At 49.6% G+C, this 19,911-nt stretch overlaps 1 long non-coding RNA gene across 1 annotated transcript; it reads right to left on the bottom strand.

The window, feature by feature from the left end:
* Nucleotides 1–1,268: 1,268 nt before the first annotated feature.
* Nucleotides 1,269–19,440, bottom strand: LOC147579850 (uncharacterized). Its single transcript, XR_015251834.1, has 5 exons — nt 19,332–19,440; nt 18,218–18,717; nt 14,281–14,493; nt 4,366–4,642; nt 1,269–1,538 (listed from the first exon to the last, which is right to left on the bottom strand). It is a non-coding gene; the product is annotated as an uncharacterized LOC147579850 (long non-coding RNA).
* Nucleotides 19,441–19,911: the final 471 nt, after the last annotated feature.

The raw sequence follows: 19,911 nt of genomic DNA on the forward strand, positions 1-19,911 counted from the left end.
CCTGTGGGAAGGACAGCAGCTAAATGACTGGGCAAACACGAATTAATTACACTTGTAATGAGTACCGGGAAGCACAGAGCAGTACTGGATTTTACACTGGGACCTCGTGAGAGGGGGGAGGGTGGGTTAGGCATGAAATTGAAAACATAATGTTTACATCAAAACAAGCACAGATACATGATCAGCAACACAAACCTGGCTTCAGTTTTAAAGATAAAGCTGGGGACAGCAGAGAGGTCTCCCCTTGGCCTGGAAGGGTGGGAACCCTTCAGGGTTCAGGGATGCGGCTTCAAGTAGCTTGGTGTGGCTGAGCAGGACGTTTGAGTGGCCCTGGCTGGGGCACAAGGGCTTGGTCTCTGGGGGCGAAACCCTCTGAAGGAATGAGAAGGGTACCTATGGGCTGGCTGGAGGGCAGCCCATGGCCAGGAGGTGCCTGGCCCGGATTGGCCACCACCAACTGGCCACGGCTTTCTCAAAATTCTTGACGCAGCTTTCAGATGGTCTTCTCAGCCCAGAGGGCCCCTCTTGTTCTAAATTGTCATCTAATCTTCACTCTGTGTGTGTGTGTGTGTGTGTGTGTGTGTGTGTGAGAGAGAGAGAGAGAGAGAGCAAGCGAGAGAGAGAGAGGGAGGGAGAGAGAGACAGGGAGAGAGAGAGAGAGGAGAGGAGAGGAGAGGAGAGGAGAGGAGAGGAGAGGAGAGGAGAGGGGAGGAGAAGAGGAGAGGAAACACACTTCTGGATCACTCCCTTTTCCTACTCTACTCTGTTCATCCCTCTCTTTGAGCAACTGTCAACTCGTCTGCTAGTTACGTGTTTTAAGTCCATCCCCCTGGACACAGTGGGCTCAAAGGCAGCGGCCATAATGTCAGCCATCATCTGAACTCTCCTGTGCTCCTCTACCCCGACTCCGCGTCTTCAAACTTCTTAGACTAGATTTGTAGGAGGCATTTTGGAGGCGTGGAGAAGGGGCACTCAGACTGCCCTGGGATGAGGAGCGACTGATGGGGACAGAAAGCGGTGAAGGCAAGAGAGGGCAGCCTTCCCCGTCACAAAGCATGTGGGATGGAAACACCTGGAGAAGTCTCAACCCCGACCAGCCCTGAGGTGGTAACAGCTGCAGGAGAATCTCCGGGACCCAGGAAGCTCCCAACACAGTAGAACCTGAATGTTTCCAGGGACTCAGCCCAGAGCTATTCAATCCTTGAATTCTTCAACAGCATCATATCAATAAAGGTCCTAAGTAAAATGCATTCTGAAAATGACCCCTTAGCAACTTCCGTGATCTTATTACGACAGGACTCGTTATTTGCAATGGTATTTCACTTAGACCCCTTGCCATGCATCATTAGCAGTTGTCTTGCTCTCAGAATAGTTTGTCACATAAAAAAGTTTTTACCTGTGTGACAGTGAGTACGATGAGCAGAGAATGCCTGTGTTGATGCACAGATGCTGGTGATTAGTAGTAGAGTAGATTAGTAGAGTAAATGCTCCCCAACATTTGCACTCCTACACACAGGCTGCATTGTAAAATTTGGTGCCTGAAGATACAGAATACATTTTATTTTTTTATTTTTTATTTTTTTTTTAACCTTTATTTATTTTTGAGACAGAGGGAGACAGAGCATGAATGGGGGAGGGTCAGAGAGAGGGAGACACAGAATCGGAAACAGGCTCCAAGCTCTGAGCCATCAGCCCAGAGCCCGACGCGGGGCTCGAACTCACGGACCGCGAGATCGTGACCTGGCTGAAGTCGGACGCTTAACCGACTGCGCCACCCAGGCGCCCCAGAATACACTTTTTTAAATGCTGAGAATTTAATGTATGGTGTATTTCAAGCCAGTGGGAGAAAGGTGTTGGGCCGATATGCTGCCTGCTTTGGGGACAGAGGAAAGGTGGACCTCCTTCACCTCCCATCTTCCCCAATAATTAATTCCTTGTGACTAAAGAGCCAGGCGTAAAACAAAATTAACAATCTTAAAATATATGTATATGCAGGTGACTTAAAAAAATAACACTGGAAGATAAGGAAAGTCACTTAAAGCAAGACTCCAAACCCAGCAACCTTAAACAAAATAATGACAAATTTGAGGACAGGAGAATGGCAAATCGCGCAACGACGAAAGAGGCCGTGAACAAAATTATAAACAATGGTGCAGCCGCTGTGGAAAACAGTATGGAGGTTCCCAAAAAAATTAAAAATAGAACTACCATAGGACTCAGTAATTCCACTACTGGGTATTTATGCAGACTATGAAAACACTAGTTTGAAAAGATATATGCACCCCTGTGTTTACTGCAGCATTATTGATAATAGTCAAGCCATGGAATCAACCTAAATGTCCGTAGACAGATGAATGAATAGAGAAGATGTGGTATACACACACACTGGAATATTATTCAGTCATAAAAAGAAGGAAATCCTGCCATTTGTGACACCATGGATAGACCTTAAGGGCGTTACACTAAGTGAAACAGGCCAGACATAGAAAGACCAACACTATATGATCTCACTTGTATGCGGAATCTAAAAAGCTGAACTCACAGAAACAGACAGTAGAATGGTGGTTGCTAGGGACAGGGAAAGAAATGGGTAGAGGGTGGTCAACTTCTAGTTATGAGAAGAATCTCCCAGGAAAGTTTTCCTCAGAAGAACCCCCCCTAGCTGTGACACTCAGACTTCACAGAGCATAATGTCGCTCTCCAATACATCGTGCTTTGGAGCAAGGTTTATATAGAAAGTTTTATTTGTACATCCCCTAAATTCAATAGAACATTTTAAAATTTGAACTTAAGTTTTGAGAGAGAGAGAGAGAGAGCATGTGCACAAGTGGGGAGGGGGTAGAGAGAGAAGGAGAGAGAATCTTAAGCAGTCTCCATGCTCAGCTTGGAGCCCTACATGGGGCTCAATTCACGACAGTGAGATCGTGACCTGAGCTGAAATCAAGAGTCAGATGCTTAGCCAACTGAGCCATCTAGGTGCCCTCAATATAACATTTTAAACAAAGCGGTGTTGGAAGGGGGGAGTTCTCTAGTAACTTTCCATTCGGAAAGAATGTCAGAATCACATGCAAATATTGTGGAAAGTGCCCAATGTCAACAAAGGGATTGAGTCAGCTATCAACGATACTCAGGCCATGTGACTATACACATGTAAATATCCCTTAAAAGTCGTATTCACCATTTGGTCATCAGGAAGCAATGTTTCGTTTCGTGCAACTGACATGCTGGTATATTACACATATTGACATTTTTCTGTGTGGTAGGAAACTGGTTAGTAGTGTTGAATTGATAGGAGAGGGCCTGCTTTTACATTTTACATTTACCATTTACCATTTAACATCAGTGTCTGGTTTTTAAAGAAAGTTCCTGATGGGGGCACCTGGGTGGCTCAGTCGGTTAAGCATCCGACTTCGGCTCAGGTCATGATCTCGCGGTCTGTGAGTTCGAGCCCCGCGTCAGGCTCTGTGCTGACAGCTCAGAGCCTGGAGCCTGTTTCGGATTCTGTGTCTCCCTCTCTCTCTGACCCTCCCCCATTCATGCTCTGTCTCTCCCTGTCTCAAAAATAAATAAATATTTAAAAAAAAAAAAAAAAGAAAGCTCCTGATGGTAAATAAGAGATGTTTGTATTTACAACCAGTGGTACAGACAAAGGATTACTATTGAGAAAATATATCAAATAGCTCTTTCAAATGTGAAGGAAAAAACAACCACTAGAGAACAGGCAAAGAATGGAAACAGATAATTCACAACAGAAAAAATGTGAAATCAGATGGTAAATGCAAGCAATACCCAACCTCATCGATAAAGAGAGAAATGCATTAAATACCGGAAAATAAGGAACTACCACTTTTACAATTCATCAGATCAACAAAAAGTTTGATAATATTGAGTCGTTGAGGATTCAGAAAATCAGGAACTTTTACATTGCTGATGGCTGTGTGTGTTGATGAAGGCATTTTTCAAGGCAAACTGGCAATACTAAAGTTGTAACGCACACGCGCTCTATTTTAACAATTTAGTTCTAGAAACCTGTTATTCAGAAACACACGTGTGCACAAATACATGTGCATGTATAAGGATAATTATCGCGGCTTTATAATAGCAAACAATTTTGAAAATATCCAAAAGTACACCAAGAATGTAAAGATACTATGGCATGAAATGCCATACAGTTGTTAGAAAGAGTGGGGTAGATTTTAGGTGCAGAAATGGAAAGGTATCTGAGACATATTAAATGAACAGAGAAAGTTTCAGAGAAATATGGGTACTATTCCATGTTAATGTGTATGCCTCTCTCTATATAAGTATAAATAAATAGAAATTGAAATACGTAAGAAAAGGGATTGAACAGTTGAGAGCAGTTACCTCTGGGAAAGAAGTCATCCTAGGAAGAGGTGGTGGAGACAGGTTCTCATTCACCAAAAGTTCCAGTTTCTTCCTTTGTCATGCTCCTCTCTGTAAGGTTATCCCCATGCTGATGACCTCTGGAATGGCCATACGACTTGCTTTAGTCAAAGAAGTGACATTGGTCACTTTTGTACAGAGTTCTGGAAGTCAGGGCACCATTGGCCTTGTCTTTTTCTTTCTGGCATGAGATTGACAATGCTCCAGACAGAGTTAGGTTTTTCCATCAGCTTTGGTTCTGGAGTGAGGAGGGCAAGAGACACAGCTGTAGCAGACTCATAAAAAATGCATAATGTGAACAAGAAATAAACATTTGTGGCTACAAGGCCACTGAGATTTGGGAGTGTTTGTTACTGTAGTATAACATGACTTCTTCTGACTGATACAAAAAGAGGAAGACATCTACAGGTTTTTCCTCTGTGTATTTCTCTATTGTAAGAGCATTCTGCAGTGTATATATGTATTTATATACTCATGTGTTAGTTGTATAATAAACTAATTTTTAAAAATTGGCATCTTAGCGAAATGATTTACAAACGGTTACATGTCAAGGACCTTCAGGATTGTTGACAAATAAAAATTGTAAAGTTCAATCCCCAAAATTCCAAGGACAATGGCGAAGTGCCTGCCTGAGACTGGCAGGCCATTCCACCATAGCTACCGCCTACAGTGCTGTGAAAAAGTGGAAGTTGTGTTGTCAAGCCAGTGACCAAGAAATATGGTGGTTAATTGACCATGTGAGAATTCTTGTGCACATTAGTGAGGGAGGTCAGGGAAGTAAGCTACCCAACCACAGGGTCAATCAGAGGCATCCCAATAAATGGTGGGACCACACGATCGCTTTCACAGATATCGAGAGACATTGTTCTTCAGTAGTAAAGAGAGAGTTACAATTATTGCTGACTCACAAGTGTCTGAATATGTCTGTTTCTTTGGCTGTGTCCTGAATACAAAGAATTTGAGAACCGTTGACCCAGAAAATAGAGTAAAATTGCAGACCTATTGTCTGCAGGAGACTCTTAGCTCCTAGTGGCTGCTGCCCCTTGCTCAAATTCCAGAGTCTCGACACTTATTCCCCGACTGAGCACCTCCTCTTTGTCAGGTACTATAATTGTCAGCAGCAGTAAAGATGTCATCTTTGATCTCAAACTCACAGCCTAGCTGAGGAGGCAGAGCCATAAAAACTATATACCCAGAGCCAGAGATAACAGTAACAGCAGGAGTAACCCTTTCTTTTTTTTAAAATTTTTTTTTTTAACGTTTATTTATTTTTTGGGGACAGAGAGAGACAGAGCATGAACGGGGGAGGCGCAGAGAGAGAGGGAGACACAGAATCAGAAACAGGCTCCAGGCTCTGAGCCATCAGCCCAGAGCCCGACGCGGGGCTCGAACTCACGGACCGCGAGATCGTGACCTGGCTGAAGTCGGACGCTTAACCGACTGCGCCACCCAGGCGCCCCAAGGAGTAACCCTTTCTTAAAGGGGTGGTAGTTTTCCAAGCACAATGCCAGGTATATAATTTCTAGTTCTCAAAAACGATCCTGTAAGCCAGGTATAATTACCCCTATGTTTTCAGATGAGGAAATGGAAGTTGAGAGAAATTAAGCTACCCCCTTCAGTTCTGACAGGTGGTAGAGAGGTCTTTTTGTTGTCTATACCAAGGCACCTCTTCTGCAAAGGGAGGAATAGAAAATAGCATCAGAGGGGGCATGGCTAACTTTGAATCAGAGCTCTAACCCTTCAGACTACTGTGTGGAGATCCAGCCTTGTGTTTATGTTGTCCCCAGAGGGCAAGGCAGAGCTCTGGTTAGTGGCCAGCCCGGCAATCTGACTTAGGTTAGTTATGGTTAGCATGTCTCCCATTTCTGCCACACCCCTCCTTCTTCTGGTGCTGGAAGTAAACATCTTACTGGCTTGGGGCATGAGGGTGGGGATCAGGGAAGTCTTCACAATAGGTCTGCTATTGTGCAAAGAATTCTAGAAGATGCAGATCTAGGTTGTGGAGACACATGGGACCCCCAAGGGCCAATCCCTCAAGTCCCTTCTGTGACTGAGGTTGGGGAACTGGTCACACCTATTTGCCCTCAGCTCAGTAGCCTGTTTAACATCCTTCCTGGTTAAGCACTCAGCGTAAAGAAATGCCCTAGGAAATCTAACTCTGTCTGTTCTCAGTTACTTAAGTGAATTTAACCTGAACAAGGATATGGCGGGACTCCCAGTCCCAAAACTGCTTTCACATGGGGCTCGTTTTCCCGCTCGGCAGGGAAGTGGAGAACAGTGAGTGGAGAAAGGTTCATCACAAGAGCCTAAAAGAGACTGAAAGACCCTGAGCAAGAGGTCTTGGGGGTGGTCTCCTTTCCTGGGCTCTGTTCTAGGGCTGAGATCGCTGGGTTCAATCCTCCTTTGAGTCAAGCCCCGCCCCCCCACCAGAGCCCGGAATAGAGCCAGATGAGAGGAATTCTAAACAACCTACAAGATGGCAAATCAGATTTTAGTGAGTGGTTCAGCCCTATGCTGTGGGTGGGAGGGAAGAAGAAGCCCGGTCCTGGGGTCAAGCACAATGTCAAGAGAATAGGAGCTCACGTGTTGAATGAATAAACACATGAGGTGTACAGGGAAGGACGCATTCATTGGAAAACCCCAGATATTGGATGTTTTCACAGCCTCTGAAGAACTTGTTTTCTAGAAGGCTCCTATTGAGGTAAATTAATGGGACCTTCAGTATTGTAGTTGTCTTAGTCAAATTCAGACTGCTATAACAAAATACCACAGACTGACATCTATGTCTCACGATTCTGGAGGTTGGAAGTCCAAGATCAAGGTGCTGGCTAATTCAGTTCCTTGTGAGAGCTCTCTTCCTGGCTTGAAGATGACTGTCTTCTCCCTGTCTTTGCATGGTGGAAGGAGAGAACTCTGGCCTCTCCACCTCTTCTCATAAGGATGCCATTCCCACTGTGGGGGCCTCACCCTCATGACCTTGTCTAGACCTAATCACCTCCTGAAAGCCCCCTGTTCCAAATACCATCACAATGGGGGCACAAAACTACATGTTGGTGGGACATAAACTTTCAGTCCATAACAGAAGTGTATTAAGATTACATGTTTTGTGGTTCTGCTTTTGTGCAAAAGTTTGATCACTGAGGTAGAATTCTATGATAGCCCCCCAGATTCCTGCCCCCGCAGGGTGTATATCCTGTGTAGCTCCTTCCTGGAGATGGGTGGGCCTGACCTAATCAGGTGAGCCCCTTAAAAGACAGTGTAGAGGTCAGAGATGGAAGAAGTCAGAAAGACTGGAAGCATGAGAGTGGTTTTGCTGGGGCCTTGAAGTAGCTAACAGCTGATGTTGTGAGAGAGCCTGTAGAAGGGGCCACATGGTGAGGAGATGTGGGAGGCTTCTGGGAGCTGAGGGCAGTGCCCGGTGACAACCAACAGGAAAATGGGAGCCTCAGTCCTACAACCAAAGGCACCTAAATTCTGTCCAGAGCCACATGAGCTCCGAAGAGGACTCCATGCTTCAGATGTGGCTCCTCTGCCGACATCTTGATTTCAGCCTCCCGAGACCCTGAGTAGAGAAAACGGCCACTCCATGGCTGGAGGTCTCGCCTACGGACCTGTGTGATAATAAAGCTGCACTGTCTCAAGCCCATGAGGCCAATCGTCATTTGTTACACAGCAGAGAAAACTAATACAATCTCCTTTCCTACAACAGATCAGCCCACACCTGAGTTCCTTTGTCCTGTTAAAAACAGCTATTTGGTTGTTGATTACATTTCCCCCTTACATTAATACACCACTTCCTTTCCATTTTCTTTTCTTTTCTACTGTTTCCTTTGGGAATTTACATAGTACTTAAGATCTGCGGTGCACACGCTGTTATTTTTAACACTATTTAACACGGAAAGCTCTATTGCCTTCTCCCCAGCCTCTACAAAGCATTTCCAGGGCACGCATTGCTGTGAGGCTGCTGTTTTCCTTCTTCTCAACCATCGTGCGGGGCTTCCAAAGCTTAACATTATGTTTATTACATAACAGCAAGACATAAGCCCAAACAACCTGCTGCTGGGCTTTTAAATATAGCGGCAGCAGAAATCGCTTCTGGGCTTGATGAACAGCCACTTCAAATGTCTCCTAATTTCAGCAATTTTCTGGTCTATAGAATAAAAAGTCTAAAAATGGCTCTGAACGCCATTTAAGTGCCCTCACAGGAAACCCACCCCTTCCCCGCCGGCTACACTGGTGCCTTTGCAGGAAGGGGAGAGGGAAGCCAGGGGCCCTCGGGGCTGTTGGGATTTGCAGGCAGCCTCTCAAGGACTACTGCCTGCGTGTGAGATGCCGTCAGGGGAGAGAATGGGGAAGGCACGGAAGTGGAGCCCGTCCAGGTTGGCACCACAGTGACGTGACTCTGGCAGGGCCCTCTCTCCCTTCGTTCCCCGCTCTGATTGCCAGGACCATCAGCAGTTGTGTTCATCCATGGGATTCTCTGTTGCATTAAGAACCCACTCAATCTGGCTTGAGAATAGGGAGGTTCTCGGCTTGGGCGCTCAACTGAGCAGAATTTGAGCCGCCCCGGGCTCAAACTGACCACCCCGGGTCGGTTTTATTCTCAGGCACCAACTCCCCATTCGGTGCCCCTCCTCTCCCCACTTCACCCCGAATCTCTGGGCTCAGCCCGTGGGAAAGAGTCCCTCTTTGCTCTATTCCAGCCACCTAGCCTGAGCTGACTGGTAGGGCTCCTCTTAAGTCAACACTGTGGCCAGGGAGATGGAACCCACCGTTTGGCCGGGACAGGGACATGTGTCCACTTCCAGAGCAGGAGTATGAGGTCACCAGCATGGACAGTAGAGGAAGAGTGGCTCCCCAGCAGAAAATCAGGGTGCTGTTACCAGAAGAGGGGGGGGGATAGGTGCTGGGCGGGCCAGAAAAACGGTATCCTCTAGCAATCTGACCTATTCTAAAGCAGGGTATAGTTGGGAACACTTGAGGCGTGGAGAGGCAGTCAGGAGCAAAGGGTCTCTCCCCACCTCTGTGCTTCCACTGAGCTGCCCAGAATCCTATGTGTTCATCCATACGTGTGTATGCACCTCACCCAGGTCACCAGCCTACAAGTAGAATCAAGGTGTTAATTAATTCATGAGAGAGCACAAGCAGAGAAGGGGCAGAGGGTGAGGGAGAGAGAGAATCTTAAGCAGGCTCTATGTCCATGCTCAGCTTGGAACCCGATGCGGGGCTCGATCTCATGACTGTGAGATCATGACCTGAACCGAAATCAAGAGTCGGCGGCTGAAACGACTGAGCGACCCAGGTGCCCCTCAAAGATATAAATTTATAGCATATTTTTTCTCGCCTGGGCCCTCCAATTTCCTCTCACCTTCAAGGCGGTAGGAATTTCTGTGCCCCTGTGCTATATGTAAAAGTACCAATTTGTTTTGCTCAATTTTATTAACATTGGGGTCTATTTAATTTTTATTTCTTCCAGTATTTATTTTCAAGCAAGAGTGCATGCACAGGAGCGGGGGGGGGGAGGGGGGAGAGAGAGAGAGAGAGAGAAATTCCAAGCAGACTCCACGCTCTCAGTGCAGAGCCTCACGGGGACTCAAACCCACAAACTGTGAGACCATGACCTGAGCTGAGATCAAGAGTCAGACGCTTAACTGACTGAAGCATCCGTGCGCCCCAATATTGGAGTCTATTTTAAAACCCCTCTAGTATATATAACAGTACACTTTAAAATGTATCCTATGGGTTTATCTATTTGATTAATGATACTTGAATCATGAATTTTATATTTAACATAAGGAATGTGATTGAATGATTCATTTATGTATTGAACTCAGATTTATTGAATATTGACTAAGTGTTAGGAGCCAAGGGAAACAAAGATATCCAACACTTCTCCAAAAGTTTACAGGGATGCCTGGGTGGCTCAGTCGATTGAGCGTCCAACTCTTGATTTCAGCTCAGGTCATGATCCCAGGGATCTTCCCTGAGCATGGAGCCTGCTTAAGATTCTCTCTCATTCTACCCCACCCCCCAACTTGCACGCACTCTCTCAAACTAACAAAACAGTAACAGAAGTTTACAATCTACTAAATGAAATAAACGCATGGCACAAAAATAGCTAAATATGGTTCTAGGTCAGAATCAGTCTGTTTCTTTAAAAAGACAGCTTACTCCATGTTCACCTAATTCCTAGCTTAAGGAGTTTAACTGAAATCAGGGAAGGTTTGGCCCAGTATCTGATATAAAAAGGGCCACTCAGCGGTTCTGGATTCAGGAAAGATTCTGGAGGCTGGGGAGAGAGCTGTAGTGTTGAAAGGAACCCTTTGGCTTCAAAATGAAGCAAGAATCTTTTGACTGCTCCAAAAGAAGCTGTGTGAAACCCAATGAAGAAAACGACAAAATTCTTGATCTTTTGGCTTTTGGGCCTAAGTGAAAAAGGAGCACATCAGATTACCAATGGCACATTACCCATTCGGAGAATCTTTTGGCCAATGGATTGCAGAAGAGAATCCATTAAAGAAAATTCATCATATGAAGTCAGAACAGAGAGTAAAGGTGAGGGTATATGTACTGGGCATTGATGGGGTCTACTGAAGTCACCATGCTTCCCAAGTTAAATATCTCGAGGAAGGGCCCTCGTCGGCCTATCTTTGGTCAGATGTTCCCCTTGGACTGGTTAACTGGGGCCAAGGGGGAAAGGTTATGTTATACAAAACAGTTGATGATTCTGTAGAAGCCATGCTTAGGTGGGGTCGGGGGGGAAAGGTAACTGGGCAGAGGGTTCACCACCTGGGGGTGGGGTGGGATGGGGGGAGATGGGCGGACAAAATTATGGGTCTGGTATGCCTGACTTTAGCTGGAGAGACGTCAATGGTTCAACTTTAATTTCCTGCCACTTAGCATAGAGTTACTCTTGCTTCTGGGACTCAGATATTATTAAGCCTCAGCTCTAGAAAACAAGCCATGGATGTGATAACAAATCCCTGCATGGACTGCTAAAGCTGGGTAATGTTCTTCACCCTGTACCACATGAGTCCCCACTTTGGTAGCCTGCCTCAGTAACTCAGTCTTTCTAGAACCGGACTCCTTAGGTGCTGGGGTCCTTACCCTGTACCTGGCCCGGGTCCCAAGCTTTACCAGGTGCTGGTGGGTTCCCCAATGCTTCCTGAATCCCCAGATGCATGCCTTTAGTTCCACAGCTGCCCCCCTTCCTGCTGTAGTTAATGGAGGCCTGATTACTGCTTCGAAGGCTATCTTCGAGACAAAGCTCAGTGTGAAGGTTTTGCAGAGTACTGATGGAGGAGTGAAATGAGAAGAAAGGGGGGAGAGTCAGTGTTCCCGGAGGCAGTCAGCACCAAAACTGTCTGGGAGAGCTGGGTGACACGAAAAGACCACCTGGGGAGTCGTTACTCCCCCCCTCCCCCCCCACCAACTTCCTCTTCTCCCCATACTTCTGGGGTAGGGACTTGGAGCTGGCTGGAGCGGGTGAGCGTGGTGAAATATGACCCCCCAAATCAAATCAAGACTTGACAGCCTCAAACACCACAATAACTAAGTCTTGCTGTGGACCCAGCTGTAGATATTTGGCTAGTTTATGAGAATGCTTGAAGACCACATGCAACGTACAAATCACACGGCAACCCGTAGTCGGCCCTCCAGGGTTTCCCGTTTTCCCAGAGGCGACCCCTCAGAAACCTCCACGGGGGTCTTTGCCACTTCCTGCCCTTCCCAGGGGATGATGGGGTGAAAAGAGGACACGAGTGAAGCCTGCCAGTAGACCAGCAGTGCCAGTCACTTCTCAGACCATCGAACCGCACCCCCCCCCCCCAAGATGTGAAAAGACAGCCCAGGCCCCGTGCAGTTTCTGGAACTCCAGGAATGAGTCCTGAGGCAGAGGCCACAGCCCTTGTGTTGGACCAGAAAGCTAAAGTGGCAGGGTCAGAAAGGCTTCTCCTACTGTCTAGGGGGTAGAGAAATGGTCAAAACATCCAGGTTTTAAAACGCCAGGGATATGAGGAGACATTGATCTCTAATCCCCGGTCTTTAGGGGGAAAAAAAAAAAAATCACTAGACTTTTTTTTTTTTTTTAAGCTAACTCTCAAAAGGAAGGGGTGGTAGCGATAGTGCTAAAGTTCTAGCCATTTCTCTGTTCTGAGCGCAGACGGTCAACTGCCGAGTTTCGGTGGAGACAGCGCGGCACAGTAAGAAACTGGGAGGGACCCCAGCTGGGCATTTCTTAGCTGTGGGACCTTGGACAGTTTCTATAACCTTTTGAGCCTTAATCTCCCTATCTAGGTAATGGCCATGCGAATACAATCTCCCTGATGTGAAAAATGAAAGGAAAGAATGCACGCGAACTCTTGGCTCACTGCGGGGTGCACGTGGGGAATCCGAGGAAGGCAGCTGTTTTGTGAGAGGGCGCGGGCAGAAGGTGGAACAGGTGAAAGCAGGTATCACGGGCAGGTGTGGTGGTTGGGCCACAGCCATTTCACACGAAGTTCCCCTGACGTTCTGCCTTCGTCCTGCTCCTCCAGGAATCTCCAACACCAAGCGGGGGCCTGATGTAGAGCAGGCCCTCGGGCAATGCTTGCCTGCTGGTCAGGGAGAGGTTTGCAGGAGGGAAGGAGGGCAGGCAAGAGAGGAAAGGGCAGAGAAGCAGGAGGGAGACAGCCGTGGGGATGGAGTGAGTGACAAAGCCTGAATGGCGGAAAGTGCCTTGTCTTTAGAGCCCCTGCAAAATTAATGGACTTGCCGTAGGTAGAATGGTTTCAAAAGCGCTTTGGAAGCCAGATGGGAAACTTCTGTCACTGTTTTCACTGCGAGCTTAAGTGAAAACAATGAACCCCATTCTCGCCTGCAGGGAAGGTTCTGGCTCAACCATCCTCTGCCCAGCCTTGCTGAGGTGGAGCCTTCCCAGCCTCTCCGCAGATGCCCCTCTGGCTGGCTACTGCCTCTGGGAGGCTGTCTGGGCAGCAGGCGTGGGGGAAAGTGCTTCGAGGCAGAGCAGGGCAGGGAGGGCTAGATGATCCCCCGTCTCCTGCCAGATGGGCAGGAAACTCCGAAAGGGAACCAAGTTCTGAGCCTGGGGGGCTTGGAGCCTTCCAGAGAAGCTGTGGTTCCACACGGAGGCTACTGGAAAAACAAACTGCTGCATAAAGATTCCAGTTACTAATGTGGGGAGAAGAGAAAACCCCAGACCAAGAGGTATGGCAGGGTCCTCCCACCCGCTTTGCATCCCACCCTCTGTCGGGCCCCTTGACCTCCCTGCACCTTTGTTTTTCGTCTGCCAGCTTCCCCGACCTCACCTGTGCTGCAAATGACCTTTTGCCTCTCTGTGTCCCCAAGCTATATAGCCCACCTTTTACCTGACACGTGTTTCACTCGATCTGCCCTGAAACTTCTTTTTAGACTTTAGTCAATTGTTTATACCACTCTTGACACAGATCGTAAGCTCCTCGCAGGCAGGGATTGGTGGGAAACAGTTGATAACGATCCATGCTGAATCATTCACTTAACGAGTACTGACAAAGCCCCCCTAGGCACTGTGTTCAGCTCTAGAAATGGAGCAGCGAGCAACTCAGATAAAAATCCCTGCTCTCAGAGTTTTCTTTCTGGTGTGGAAGACAGGTAATAGTGACAGAACATAAACAAAGAGAATCAAAGCAGGGGTCCTGCGTCACACCACTGGGTGTGGGGGGAGCTATTCCTGCAGAATACAATGTTAATGGCACTCCCTGGATTGCGGGAGACCAGCTGCCCTGGGGACACGCTATCCCCAGGGTCTGGCCAGACGCCTGATGTGTGGTAAACAGTCTGTCAAGATTGATTGAAGAGTAAGCAAATGAATAAATGAGCGGTCTTTCTCCATGTACTTACGTCTCATAATGTCAGACTCTATCCATTTTTCTCTCCTTTCTGCATATGCTTCCTGCATGCGCCTCCTTGAGGAGGCCACGTGACTAATTCCGTTCGGTGAGATGCCAGAAGTGCCGGGATTCACTTCTGGGCGGGTGCTTGACGCCCCCTCCAGCTTTGTCTCCTCCTGCTGCAGTGACCAAGGTAGCCAGAAGTCCGAGCCCCTGAGCGATTCTGTGGAGCAGAGCAGACCTTCATAGGAATCATTTGCAGGATAAGCCTTTGTTATGTTAAGACACTGAGACTTTGGGGGTTTTTGCTCCCTGGGCATGGCCTAAACTATTCTAATGCTCCCACCCTCCTGTAAGCTCTTTGAAGTTCAGGCCTCTGGGTCCTTTATTGGGTCTGGCACAGAGGTGATCAGACAACGTTAAAAAAAAAAAAGGTGGGGGGGGCGGCTGATAGACCAAAAAATAATGCACATCGGTAAGTATTTTTGGGCTTTTGCCTCAGCTGGAATCCCTCAGCTCTTCGGGAAGGTACTTCTGCGGGTCCTGGGCCTGGCCACCATGGCAGGGTTGTTCATTTCCAATGGGTGGGTTCCCTTCTCCCCACGAGGTCCTCTGCCCGGTGAGGAAGGTAGTGCTGCCCTTTTCCACAAAGGAAAAAAAGCACCAGTTTCTCACCATGGGACACAAACCATCTAGAGGAAGGACATGATTTAGGAAAACTCTAGGACCCCAGAGTTGGAGCCATTGGGGTCTTCGCCTACCCAAGCCCCCCAGTGTGGCTCACACAAAACCGAGAGACCCTTGCAGCTGTGCTCTGAGGACAGAGATAGGGACCATAACGCTCCCTTCCTCCCGGGGTCAGGAAGACACCGCTTCAGACCCATTCCTTAGACCAGGGGTGATCAAACTCGGCGGGCATCTGCACCACCTGGAGGGCCGGTGCGAACACAGACTGTCAGCCCTCACCTCCGGAGTTTCTGCTGCAGTACATCCGGGGTGGGGGCTGAGAATTTGCCTGAGTCCCGGCTGAGGGCTACTGACCAGAGGGAAGGGCAGATGTGTGTCATCAAGGCAGGCCCCCGGATGGGAGCCAGGAGGAACCTGGGGCCGATCTGGGTGCAGAGGTGGCCGTGAAAAACACGTTTGAGAGCGGGTCATTGGGTAGTGGAAAGAGCACTGGACTGAGAGTCCGAAAACTTGCAGTGCTCTCCCATAAGGCCTTGCAGCTGCTGACCGCCGCCAAGATGGGCCCCTCTGGAGTCAGTTGAAGCTGCTCTCTAACTTCTCTCATGGGCAGACCTGCCAGGTTTCTGGGTGGGTGAGCCCCGCCCAGGGCCCTGCGCCCAGTGCACTATCTGCACCAGACCTGGGACCCAGCGCAGGAAGCCACCAGACGGTGCAAAGTGCCCTGCCATCTTCTTGCTGACTTACTATCCGTGCTCCTGGTGGGGCTGTGCTGTGCCAAGGGTTAGCGTGGGTGGCCGTGACTCACTCAGGCTCTTGGGGAAGCAGATGCAGCTGGTGCTGCCACGGAAACAGGCTAAATCAATCCCAGTCACCGTAGGGGGCAGAGAACAAGCTGCCTGCAGCCAGTGAGTCGGGGCCGCTCTGGTTCTGTGCTGGGTGCAGCCACCGCACCAGCGAGCACGGCCTGCTCGGAGCGGCCCTGGGAGCCGGGCTGGGGACAGCAGCAACAGAAGCTTGTGCGAGCGCTGGGGCATGCGACAAGGGGCAGACGGGAGGCTGCGTGTGATGGGGACACAGACTGGGATATCTGTGCTTCCAGTGGGGTGGGGAGAGGAGGGGAGAACCTCCCTCTTGACGCTCTTCCTGAACTTTCTGGAAAGGTCTAACTCCTCTGAAGCTGCTCCCTCACTGGATGACGTGGAGCTGCCCTCCCTCCCTCCCAGCTGGCCAGAAATATACCCCCGAGAAGAAGGGGAAACCGAGGCCAGAGGTTGCAATGACCTCAACGAAGTCCCACAGCTGTCAGAGGCAGAGTGAGGCTGGGCTCCTGAACACCGAATTCTCATCGTTTCCACTGGCCACTGCCTCCCCAGGGAACAATCTGATGGGCCGTGGGCAATTTGCTTTGCCTTGAATATCTGCTCTTCCAGGCAGAGGGTAGTGCCGTTGATAACAGGCTCTGCTTTTCCCAAGAACAGCGGTGAGTCTCCAGCCAGCTTTCCCCACCTTCGTCAGCTCCTCAGCCAGGCAAATGAGCTTCCACTGGCTCCACCAAGCAGTCAGTGGAAATCCGAAGTTTCCTGTGTGCCCAATGTCCTATCGTCACCGCCTTAGGCACAGAGCCAGGGCAGGGCGTCCTGGGTCTTCAGACCAGCCTCCCCCACCCCCTCCGCCTGGGTAGGTGAATGTCTACACTCTCCAGGCCCACTTGTGGTTCTCCGGCCATCTCCCCTCGTGTCCCCTGTTCCCAGCTGAGGCTTACACTGGGGCGGGGGGCCCAGAGGCCCCTCAGCCTCACAAAGCGACCATTTCCCACTTCCCCAAGACCCTGGCCGCAGACGGGGCTGTGAGCAACCTTCCCTTCCAGGTCGTAGTGGAATAAAGGCCAGCGCTGGGCCCCCACCTCTCTCCTGCCTTTCCCCTCCCATTTCCTGTTTTCCTGCCCTCCCTGTATCTTTGATCCATCAATGATCTCCCTTGTCCTGATTGCTCAACTTCTGCCTTTCTGTGAGTTCCTCCTCAGCCTGTAAACACGTTTCTGTCACTCTCACATAAAAAACCCCAACAACAACAACAACAAAACCCTAATGAGACCAAATCTGTGTTCCACTCTGGTTACTCTCCTTCCTTAACTGCTTCTCAAACCAGCCTGGGCTTTTCCTCTCCCCTCCCCTACCTCCCAAGGGCTCCCAATGTTTTTCTGTGGTGCCCCGCTCCCCTGCCGGTATCCCCAGTGGGCATATCAGTGGGGGGTGGGGGGGGGGGCTCAGATGTCCCTAATCTGCCTGGACCTCAGGGCGCCAGAGGGGTCTGGGGCCCTTTCACCCTACCCACCACACCCCCCCCCCCCCCCAGCCATGCATCTTCTTTCGAGTCCCAAAGAGCAGTTACACTTGTGTTCAGGTTTCCTGACCCATCTCCTTGAGCCCCAAGGCTCTGCCCTCCCTCCCCACCCCTGCCCCCAAGCTGGGTTCTCCACCAGTCTATAGGACCAGCTTAAAAAAAAAAAAAAAAAAAAAAAAAAGGATGTCTGATATCCCCTTCATCTTTGGTTTTCCCTACCAAAAACATTTTATCCTCCTCAAGTCAAAGGAGATGGTCTCCCCTACATGGGAGACAGGCAGGCAGACACCAGAGGGTGTGGACGGTGGGGAGTAGAGCAGGGGCTCCTGAGGGGGGCACTGGCGGCAGAAGCCCATCGCCCAAATTGGCCTTCTGCACTTGGTCAATTCTTATGCATTGGAGCAGAATCCTACCAAAGGGACCACTACAGAGTGGAACACGTTCTCAGTGTCGGAGCTGAAGGGTAGGCTTTGAAAGAGGTAGGAGAAAATGTTTCCTTTGATCACAGTCTAAGAAGCACCAGGAGGGCAGGGCGGACTGATCTCTTACCAGCTTTGCAGAGTCAGATTTCATGTTTGAGGGCACACCACGTTGAGTGGCCCTCCCCACCATCGCCCTCCTCCCTGTGCGACTCTGGGCACAGCCAGGGAAGCCCTGGGCTCTGCAGGGCGGGGAGGTGACTCCCACTGGAGTCAGCCCGCTGGGACCCTAGGCAGGAAGAGCCTGTGCCTTCCATCAATGCGCTTTGCAGACACAGAAGCTCTCGACTCAAAAGGTGCCGCTGAAAACGGCAGGGCATTTCTGTGACGTCAGAACCCAGGCTGCCAGTTTGCTCTCCCCTGGCTTTTAGTACCCAACTCCCATCCCAAGACTTGGCCAGCCTTCTGGAAACGGCACGGAAAAATCGACATACTTACAGCCTCACATTGATTCTTCCCAAAGCCCTTCCACATAAACCAACATGCAGACTGTCCCATTTCAAAGGGGCCTTATGGCTCAGGGTTCAGTCCCTCCCGTGCAGGATCACTGCCAGATGACCAGTCTGCTGCTCGACTAGTTCCCAGAGGAGAAGGCTTTCTGGGTGATTAGGAATCTGTAGAAAGGACTTTGGTAAATGGAAATGTCTTCCTGATTGTGATCTGAAATCTGCCTCCTTGTAACTTCCACCCATCTTGATTCTGCCCCCTGGTCCTTGGAGGAACAGGTCTCATCACGCCTCTCACTTGGTCTTGTGTCAGCTGGAGGAGGTGAGATGGGGTTGTTTGCCTCTTACAGAGTGAGGCTGCTTAGCGACACCAAGGGGCTGTGAACAAGCTACAGGTGGAGTTGGAGAGAGAAGCCAGGTGTCTCCACTCCCCAGGCCAGTCCTCCTCCTTCCATTACTCTGCTTTTCTTCTCTTTCTTTTTTCTTGTCTTCCTTTCAGAGAGTGAGAGCATGCGAACAAGGGAGAGAAAGAGAGAATTTTAAGAAGGCTCCACGCTCAGCACAAAGCCCGACATGGGGCTCAGGGTCACAACCGTGAGATCGTGACATGAGCTGAAACCAAGAGTTGGATGCTCAACCAGCTGAGCCCCCCAGGAGCCCCTTTTACTCTGCGTTTCTTAATCCTTGCCAGTTGGTGCTGTGCTGAGCACTTACTGTGTGCACCCGGAATACTGCAGGCATTGGACACCTTGCTCCTTTCCAGAGAGCCATCGATTCCAGCTCAGTACACACACACACACACACACACACACACACACACACACACTTCAAAGCATGCGCTCAGCCAGCAGCCTGGGGGGGGCTCATCTTCATCAGGGGAGGTCAGCCTGGAAAACCAGCTTTCTTCCTTACTTTCAGCTGCTCCCCCCAGCACCGGCAGGAAAGGGAAAATGTGGGGAAGCTGATCTTAAACAGAGAAGAGAAGGGCCTGAACTTGAAAGGAAGAAGAAAGGCCTGGAGAAGAGTTTGGAAATGACAGCCGTCAGCGCTGGGCTTGGAAAGACGGCACAGAGAGCTCGTGGGTGTGTGGGTGGGAGGGCTCTCACCGGTGCCAACGCTGAGTCGTGTGGCAGCCGGGAAGCAGGGGAGCGGGGCCCCGAGCGGTGCCCGGACTGCAAATCAGAACCGCAAGGCCTGGTCTCCACAAGGGCAGGTCCTAGCAGCTTCCAAGCGCTTGGGTAACTGGGCCGGGCTCCACCCCAGAGATGTGCCCTCATCCTTCTTAAAGGCACCGTGCTCCTATTTCAATGTCTGCCGTCAGCATTAGCACTCAGCACTTCAGGCTTCACTTTCTGTCCCTTGGATGGCAGCATTTACTCCACCAAATCCTTTAGGCACAGAGACCCAGGCTCTACACTCTGCAGCTTATGGATGCAAGAGCTGACATCTCCTGTTATGGACCAAATCTGTCCTCCACCACCCAAATTCATATGCGAAAGCCCTAAGCCTTAATGTGGTGGTATTAGAAGGCGTGGCCTTCGGGAGGTAATTAGGTTGAGATGAGGTCCTGAGGGTGGAGACCCCATCATGGGATTAGTGCCCAAAGAAGCAGACAGACCAGAGCTTTCTCTTGCTACCATGTAAGGACCCAGCAAGGCATCCAGTTGTCTGCAAGCCAGGACTGGG

This window comes from Puma concolor, chromosome B3 (genome assembly GCF_028749965.1).
Source record: "Puma concolor isolate L17-30 chromosome B3, mPumCon1.1.hap2, whole genome shotgun sequence".
Classification (NCBI taxonomy): Eukaryota; Metazoa; Chordata; class Mammalia; order Carnivora; family Felidae; genus Puma; species Puma concolor.